The 9918-nt window shown below is 42.7% G+C and overlaps 1 non-coding gene across 1 annotated transcript; it reads left to right on the forward strand.

Moving 5' to 3' along the window:
* Nucleotides 1–1282: 1282 nt before the first annotated feature.
* On the forward strand, nucleotides 1283–1350 carry LOC127234793 (small nucleolar RNA U54). The gene has a single exon (XR_007835613.1). It is a non-coding gene; the product is annotated as a small nucleolar RNA U54 (small nucleolar RNA).
* Nucleotides 1351–9918: the final 8568 nt, after the last annotated feature.

The following is a 9918-nucleotide window of genomic DNA, read 5'->3' on the forward strand; positions in this document are numbered from 1 at the left end:
CATATATATGTACGTATGTACGTACGTATGTATGTATGTATATTCATGCACATGCATGTATAGGCCAAAGGTTGACATCAAATATCCTTAATGTCTCTTTGCCTTATATTTTGAAACAGGATCCCTCACTAAATCTGGAGCTCATTGATTTGAGTACCCTGGCTGGCCAGCAAGCTTCCCCTCTGCTTCTCCAGTGCTGGACTACAGATGTTTGGTATGTCTGGATTTTAAAAAGGATCTCAGGGATTTGAACTCAGGCCTTCATGTTTGCACAGCAGGTGCTGCATTCACCAAGCCACATCCCCAGACTCCCTTTAAGCACCAAGTCTGAAGAGTGCTGATGGCTGGAGGCCCTGGAAGATTACCTATGTGGTAGAAAGCTCCTCTTCATGGAAAGAAAGACTATGAAACAAGGTATGGGTTCTTCCATCTTTGTTGGCATGGGACACTCACAGAGGCTTTCTTGGCTATTCTGTTCCCTATGGGTAATACAGTGTCACTGATGCAACCGGCAGAGGAGGACCTGTCAGTCTGTCCCTGGAAACTCACACTTAATTTCCTTAAAGAGACTATCTAAACACACAAGTGGAAGACAAGTACTAAAGGTACCCACAGAAATTGGAGAGGCATCAGAGAAGTATTTCATGCCATATCAAGAGAGCTTGGGCATTCACTAGCAGCATCTTCAAGGATTCTCAGAACTCTGGGCATGGCTGAACAGCTTTGGAAAGATCTGCTGGCATTCCTTTGAGTCCTGTTGTTATCCAGCATTTGGAGACTGCCATGGTCTGGCTTTCTTCTCATGGCCAGGTACTTGTAGGAAGAAGACTTGGCTAACAAGGGGTCCTCAGTCATGGCTCTTTAATCTCTGTTCCCAGACATGATCTCTTCAAATGAATTTTGAGCTGTATACACAGGGATCAAAACAAGAAGTCTACAAGTGATGGATGGTGAATCCAGGATCCAGGTTGACACCTACTGAGGTCTGAGGCTCTGGGTGGACCAGGATTTTGGCACAGACTCACCATTCCTCATTTGGAAGGGGGCTTTATCCAAGCTTAAAGGATATCTTAATGAATGTATATTTCCCGTTAATGCCACCTCATTTGTTAGAAAGGTGAGACCACTGTAACTACATGTTTTCCTTATAAATACTTGGGTCTCAATGAAAGTCTATTCATTTAGATATAATGTTCTTGAAATAAGTAATAAATCGGGGTTTGTGTTTTCACTCTTAAATCTTGCAACTGACTTCAGTTCTTAGACAATTAAATTCCCACAATGGCGTTGAGGAGATACCTACTGTGTTGAATTATGGTGATATTTTTTATATGCTATTCTGAGTTGGAAAAAGATTCCACATCAACTAGCAATTCTAAAATGCCTTAGTTGTCTATCTAGACTGGTTGAGAAACAGGGTGTTCTAGAAGTTCATAAAATAATATGTGTAATATATATTATTATATGAACTTATTATATATTATGTGTGTAATAACTATATAACATATATATGTTATCTATAGAGGGAAGATGGATCCCTTTCTACTCCATGTCAGATGTGCATATTTTTTTAAGCTTCATAGGCCCAAAACATAAGAATGTGTGGTTGTATACATGTGTTTATGTGTTTCTGTATATGTATGGGTATATATCATGCTTATATATGTATGCATTTTAGTGTATGCTTGCATGCATATTATATAGATGGTGCATTTCTCTGTGTGCCTGCATGTATTTACATATGTACTATGCATGCATATGAGCATGCATGTGGAGCACATGCATGTGTGGACTGTGGGACTAGGAAGTCCCTGTAAGAGATATCTCCCCTACATAACCCATCTACACGAGAGTATACTACTTTACTGAACCTATCAATGAGGTTGGTCAAAGCTTGTGCATCCCATCTTTATGTTGAATGAAGTTTCTTCATTTAAAATTGAAAAACATGTTTTTGTTCCAAAAAGACTGAGTGGGATGGTACTTTAAAAATAATTCTAGTCATTTAAATTTAAGGCCCTGAAAAAAGAGCTCCATCTGTGATCCAAATCTATTCTCTGGCCCAGAGCCCAAAGCATTTTCATTAGCCAGAGAATGGAGACCATTTCATTCATTTTAAGCTTTGCTGCTCTGTAGTGTTTGTTCAGAGACAAGCTAACAAGTGTCAATGGCTGTGTTGCCCTTAATAATATGTCTCCTTCCCTTGAATGATCTATTTCAGTTGCATTATTGCCATTTAAAGGTGGCCTTGGGCTTGCACTCACACTTTCGGGGACTGCAGGAGGAATGTTGGATTTCTCCTACAGGATTTGGCCTCTTCCATTAGTGAGTTGTGAGGAGGAAAAGTCCCAATTGTTTTTTGAAGATATTCACACACAAAAGGCCATATAAAGCATATTCTCTGACCCTCTGCACTTTTTATTTATTGATTTATTTTCCTGCTACTCATTGTGATCTTGTTATCAACTATGCTAATATTTCATCAGGTTTTAAAATTAATTGTTGAAAATCCCATTGCAGTCTTTTCAATAAGTAAAACTGACATGTAAGTAAATCATCCCTTAGGAAAATTAGAGGAAGGCTTGAACAGGCATGCTGCTGAGAAACCTAGTGTCCAGTGCTCACATTCACACCCCAGCTAGAGAGAGAGGCAGCCTCTACATGAGCGTGGCAGACATTATAGTATAACAGTTGTGAGCACGGGTGCAAATGTTACACTCTCCTGCGGTGAGCTGGCTCAGAAGGTGCTGCATGTGGTATGTGTGTGTGCTACATGGGTGTGGATGCCTGGAGAGGCCAAAAGAGGGCATTGGATCCCTTGGACCTGGAATTACAGGTGGTTGACAGGTGATTATGAGCCACCTGATAGGAGTGCTGGGAACTGAACTTAGGTCCTCTGGAAGATCTGCAAACTTCCTTAACTGTTGAACTATCTCTCCATCCTTCCAGCTTACTTTTTGAGACTGGCCTCTTAACAGACTTGGAACTCAACAATTGGTTCAGACTGGCTGGCCAGCATGCCTTTTTGGATCCTCCTCTGCCCATCCACCCCCAATGTTAGGATTACAGATGCACACTGCCAGACCAGGCTTTTGATGTGGGTGCGGGGATCCAGCTGAAGTGTTCATGCTTATATGGCAAGCACTTAATGGACTAAGCCATTGCCCTGCTTCAGCATCATACTTTTGATCAATTTTGAAACCAAGTCTTCATTTTTATTTCCTTTCATAAAGATAAGTGCACTTTCCCCACATCATCCATAAGATTGCACAGATAGTCAGTTACTATTTCACGTACCAAGTATTCCTTTATTAGGAATGATGTGCTGAGTACAAATACAGAAACTCACTAGCATAGCCAGATGTCAGATATGGAATACTAAGCAAGTGGCTTGAACATAGTAGGTGCTCAAGGAGTAGCATGTTGACATAAGCATATCTGTTCCACAATAGGACATTTCTTAAATAAAATAACCACTGCCAACCAAAATGCCAAGTGCTGGAGCCCATTCCCAGTAGATACACCTACAATGTAATTTCTTCCCACAAGGCCCACAATTGCAGAAGAGGAGGTGAAAAGACTGTGTTTCCTAGGAATGTCAGAAGCTACACCCATAAAGTCTTACCAATATGATGGACAAGATAGATGCTGAAGAAGGACAACAAATATACATGCTACTGTGGACTGGTGGTGAGGGGGGCAAGCCTCAGAGGTCTCAACCCTACACAAAGGACTACAAGCAACTAAGGAACACTGAGAATGAGAGAAATAGTCTTCCCCAGGGAAGAGCACAGAAATTTGTTATCCAATACCAAATGGTGAGCCTTGAAAACATATGCACAAGTAATGTTACATATATCTAACAGGTTATACTTAAATAATTAAGAATATATGTATGTATGCATGCATGCATGCATGTATACACACACACACACACACACACACACACACACACACACACACACACACACACACGGACACACATATGCATGTAACGACAACGAATGAAAAAGAGACCATGAGTTTGAAAGAGACAAAGTGGGGGGGTAGATAGGAGGATTTGGAGGCAGGAAAAGGAAGGGAGGAATTATGTAATTATATTATAATATCAAAATTTAAATAATTTAGAGTATTATTACACACGGTTATTCATTCTAACTGTCCAGGTCTTTTGGTATGGGTACATTTTCTTTATTTTAAAATTTATATGCTACAAAATTATTCATTGTAATAGTTTTAAGTACCCCAAGTCTTAGAGGAAGTACTTACGATATTAATTCATTGGTTGCATGGAATTCCCAAGGTACTCTCCCTGACCATCGGTGAATAACTATGATGTATAATAATGTAACATGTCATGTATGACCAGGCAATGATGATATCTAACACTGAGCACTTAGACATTGCTTCTCTAATCCCATGCATTGAAGACCTGGAATATAGCTGATGGCACTGTTAGGAAACGGTGAAAACCTCAGGGATATGGCCTTGTGGGAAGTAGTAGGTGGGAGCAGATGTCCTTGAAGAGTATATTGGACCCTGAGGCATACCCCCTATTCCCTAACTGCTGTGAAATGAGCAGCTTTGCCCTACCATGCTCTCTCACAATGATGTTCTGCCCTGAAACTTGTCCAAACTCAGGGGACCATGCAAAGATGAATGGAACCCTCAAAACCATGAGCAAAGATGAACTTTTCTCCTTTAGGCTGATTGTCCAGGGTGTTTTGGTTAGAGTGAGAGAAAGCTGATTAACAGATTCTAGATGTGGCTCTCAACTTCTGATGTGTATTACCTTATTTAGTCACCTTGATGGCAGGTATACACCTATTAGCCAATTTTGTAGTTGAGCAAACTGAAGCTCAGAGAAGTAAGTGACAGGTGCAAGGGCATAGCGTAGCCTTTGAATCCAGCAGGTAGATCTAGAGTCTTCTTCTTAGTCACCACACTATGACTTATGTTTCAGAGAAGAACCTGATAGGGTACTCTACTGCTACACTCCTGGGAAGATAGTTCACCCCAGTAAAAACATATAGGGATGGGCTAATTATAAGAGTGAAGCACCAGATGGGTGGTGGTGGCTCATGTCTTTAGTTCCAGCACTCAGGAGGCAAAGGCAGGTAGATCTCTGTGAGTTCGAGGCCAGCCTGATCAACAGAAAGAGTTCCAGGGTAGCCAAGGTTATACAAAGAAACCCTGTCTTTAAAAAAAAAACCAGATAAAAAAGAGAACAAGGCACCCCCAATTCCATCTTTGTTTCTTTTGTGGACCAGGGATGGTAGGGAGGGACCTGGGAGAACAAGATGCTCAGTGCTAACTGAGAAAAGAAAGGGAGTACTTAGGAAAAGTCCTGTTTAGCTGAGCAGAGGTGATTCTTTCTAAACTTCTGGGCAGGAAGAGTTACAACACTGTGAAGACCCTTCCAAATGTTCAGCATAAAGGAGACATTATGAGAACTCCAGCAAAATAAAATTGCGACCAGTGAATATGATACACTGGAAGGAGAAGATATGTAGGTAGAAAGCACAGCTGATGGACATCCAAAGGGACCGCAGGGCAGATGGTGAGGTTAGAACTGGAGGAGTGAGCCTAGGGACAGAGAGGCTGGGAGGGACACTGGAGGGGAAGAGTGCCCAGGATAATGGATACAAGAGTCAAGGTGAAGCTCGAAGTGTTGGCTTATGCATGTAATCTTAGTACTTGGGAGTCAGAGGCAGGAGGACTGCCATGAGTTGGAGGCCCAGTCTGGACTATGAGGTGAATCCAGGCCACAATGGGTTGCATCATGAGGCCCTGTTTCAACATGACTGATAGAATGAGTTATCTTCTCATGAAGCTAACAGGCAAGTTTCAAGGACAAGAGAAATGGAGGTGGGGCTATAGACACAGAGGGTGGAACTCTCACAAAATGCACGAGGACCTTGTCTGGAGACTGAAGTGGGAAGTGAGAGTTGGGACTGAACAATCCTACAGAGCCTGGAGGGTTGAGCTCATAGGCACACGAAGATTCAAAGGGAGAGAGGGCAGAGGCAAATCAAGAGTGATAAAGACAGACAGGTAAAAAGGGGAGAAGTCAGAGGAGACAAGGCTGCAGAGCAGGAGAGCTGAGAGCTGTGTGCTCCAGAAGAAATGGAGGAGGGTATTTGGAGACTGCAGGAGGTGACACACAGAATGGAGCTAAGGAAGATGAGCTGTAAGGAGAGGCCACAGGCACCCATGAGGAAGCTGCTTCAGGTGTGTGAAGGAGGAGGAGTGGCAGAGGACATTTGGGGAGCAAGCACAGAAATGTGGATGACTCGATGGTTACAGGATAGAGACGCAAGGCCAGCTCAAATGCTAGAAGGATCCAGAGAGGCCTTATTTTGGATAAAGGAGCCAATGTTCACAGACCAAGAGGAAAGATCCATAAGAGGCAAAACAGTTTCTGACCAACTCAGCTTGGCACAGGGCTCTTAGGGTCCAAGGAGGGATGAGCCTTGCAAGGCTTTCTACATCATGCAAAGAAGGAGCAGATGAGGAAGCCTGCAGACATGCGGGGAGAAATGAGAAATGCATAATGACTTATGAGGGAAGTCATACCCAGAAAAAACAGCAGAAGCGTGGGCAGTGGAGATGCTTAGGAAGAAAGAGGGTGACAACATATACCAGACCTGGAATCAGGAGATAGAAAGCGAAATCTCCCAGGCAGTAGGGAGGGCCAGTTGAGACAGATGCACACAGCAGATTGGTTTACTTGGCTCTATGACTTCATGCTGCACTGGGTAGGCAGGGCACATACATATATGCATATATTTTACACACACACACACACACACACACACACACACACACACACACATCAGATGGATACATTTCACATATGTGAAACAGAAGGTAGAAGTTAGAATATGGGGCCAGAAGAGGAGCTACTATTAGAGAGGGAGCAGATGACGAGAAGGTGCACACAGTGGGTTATAATGACTAATAAGACAAAGTCAGGGTCACTGAAAAATATACTGCCCACCATAGGTTAGGGATCTCGGAGGTGCCCTGCTCAGAGCTTCTAACAATAACAGATTCTGGCCAGACATGGTGATATGGAGAGGCAGATGTAGGAGGATTCTAAGTTCCAGGCCAACCTAGAGAGTTGTGAAGCTACAGAGTGAGCCCCTGACACAAGACACAAAACATGGCAAACAAAACCCACTCTAGATCAGCTGAGTGCCAACCTCCAGTTGCTTTTGCATTTTTGAATGCATATAATATTTACTGTCCAGACAATGGCCAAGCTGTGGTGTCATTACATCCTTCACTAGCATGTCTCTATCACATAACATTTGTGCAGAGACTTCTCAGTGGCTCGGCTGACATATTCTGAAGGGCTCATGGCCTGAGCTCTTCCTGTCCCGTCCTCCTTTTCTGTCCCCATCTCACAGGTGCAGTAACTGCCCAGAACTTTGAAGGCTCTATGGATATGAGGCTCTATTCCCATTACTTTATACTTCACAGGCTTTCTCCCAGCAAAGCCCTTGAAGATCTAATTCTGTTCTGGTTCTGCTTTAGTGGAGTTTTGAACTGACACAATTGCTGTTGCTATTATTAGTGGAGAGGCTAGTGACTGGAATGTGTGCACACTGTGGTAAGGCTACAGATATGTGAAGCTAATATGATTCCCTTTTGAAATAATTACAGTTTTACAATAAGCAAAGATAATAAGGTGCCCCAGGTCCTTCACCCAGTTTCCTCCAATGGAAACATCTTACACAGTTCTATTATGACATTAAAACCAAGACACTGGCATTGATATAATACTGTTGACAATTTATATGATTTTGTACAATCAGGTTATGATGTCTCCGGCTACCTCATAGTTATTGATCACATAAAACCCACTAAAGTAACAGTTTACTTCCAAGTTAGCCAGATCTATAAGCTAAAGGTATGGAGAATGCTTAACCAAAGTTTTAGGTACAGAGACAGGTGGATAATGGGAGATGCCCACTTAGGAAAAAGTAATCCATCCATGCACCCACCTACTCACCCACTCATCCACCTACCTATCCATCCATCCATGAAGCCTTCCATTCATGAATCCACGAATCCATGTATCAAACACCCATCCATTCATTCATCCATGCACCCTTCCACCTATGAATTCATGCATGCAGTCATGCATCCAAACACACATCTGTCTATCCATCTACCCATTCTCATTCTTTCTCAGCTTTTCTTAAATGTCAGGAGCTCCACACTGAACCTATTGCACTTAAATAAGTACTGTTATCAACATGGTAGCAGCAGCTACTCACATCTGTTTAGGCTCAGATGCACTCAGCAACTGGGACACATTGTTGTTTGGGGGTGGGGAAAAAGGTATACAGAGCTGTCCTGGGATCACTTCCACATTGGCAGCATTTCAACTGATAGCAACCTTCTGCTCAATGGCCAGGATCAGGCCTTTTTATGAGTCATTGTAAAGTGCTAAGTGCATTGACATATACTTCATAAATGCTAAATAATAACAAGTCAGTGAACCTAGAAGTATTGGATTCAGTATTCAAGACATTAAATCCAAGTTATGCTGTTCTAGAAGCCAGGCAAACAAATAAATCAACTCCAAATCAAATAAAGCCACATCCATCCCAGCCAGCAGTGGGTGTCGTCTGGAATGTTCTTTATGGGTGAGTGGCTCTCTCATGAATGGGCACTTGTTAGTCTTTTACCTGACAGATCACCCACTACGCCTTGCCTGTGATTTGGGAAAAGAGTTTTATATTCAATCCACAGCGGACAACAGTGACACTATATTCTTAAGGCTCCATTTCCCTTTATTTGATGCCAGAAAATCATATCTGTTGAAGCCCCGGAGAAGAGCAACTGTCCCCCCACTGAGCAATTAGACTGATCCTGGTGGGGAGTCTCTGTAGGCAGCACTGGGAGACAGTGTTTGTATTTCAAAGCTAGGATTTAGTTTTCCTCTAAGATGTGAGTCTCTTTAGGGGTCCTTGTGATTCCTCAAGGCACACAACGTGGAATGCTTGCAATGCCACATAATCCTGTATTGGCAGCAGAAATGGACTGTGGCGTGGCCCAAGTGGTTTTCCGATTCTGTCTAGAGCTCTCACTGTGGCCTGTTTCAGTCTGATTTGGAGGTCTGTTGACACCATCTCTTTTTTTCTAGGAACCCATCTTGGTTCTACAAACACACATTTACCTGAACATACCATACATCCTCTTAGACACATTAGAGTGATGGTCCCTTTGGGAGTAAGGCCCAACTTGATGTGGCCGAAGACTGACCTCAGAGCACATTGTAAGTTAGAAGATGATGGTAGTGACATCACAGAAAACAGCACACACTGACATGCTCACATTTGGAATACCAGATAGGAGGAGATGCCATTGCCCAATAGTCCTTTCTAAAAGGAATTTCATTTCATTCATTAGCAGGCAAGGGGAAGAAAGCCAGAGAGGTACTCTCACTGCTTAGGCCTAGTAGAGGAAGTGTTGAGTGGATGATATCACCCAAAGGGATGGTACAGAGCCTAGGATTAAAGGGTATAGTCACCATCAGATGTCAAACTTGCTAATTCTAGTTTTACAGATGCAAAGATGAGCTTGGCTCATCACATCTGCATGGTCCACACACAGCTCTTTATGTCTCACAGCTCTGAGTGCAAATAGGATAATGTGTTAGTGGCCCCCTTATACAATAGCAGATCTCAATCACCTAATAGTGTTCCAGAAAGGCAGGCTTCCTTAACCTCACAGATATCAACTTGGGAGATGTAGGGAAAGGGTTGGAGAATGACTTGTATAGGAAGGCCTCCAGTAATGGAAGTGTGTGTGGGGGTGTCCACCATGATTTTGAAATAGTTGGTTTGTTTTTCAATTCTCACAAGGATAAAACACATTAAAGTTCAGAGAAACATATTCAAAATA

Source organism: Phodopus roborovskii, unplaced genomic scaffold, assembly GCF_943737965.1.
Source record: "Phodopus roborovskii unplaced genomic scaffold, PHOROB, whole genome shotgun sequence".
NCBI lineage: Eukaryota > Metazoa > Chordata > Mammalia > Rodentia > Cricetidae > Phodopus > Phodopus roborovskii.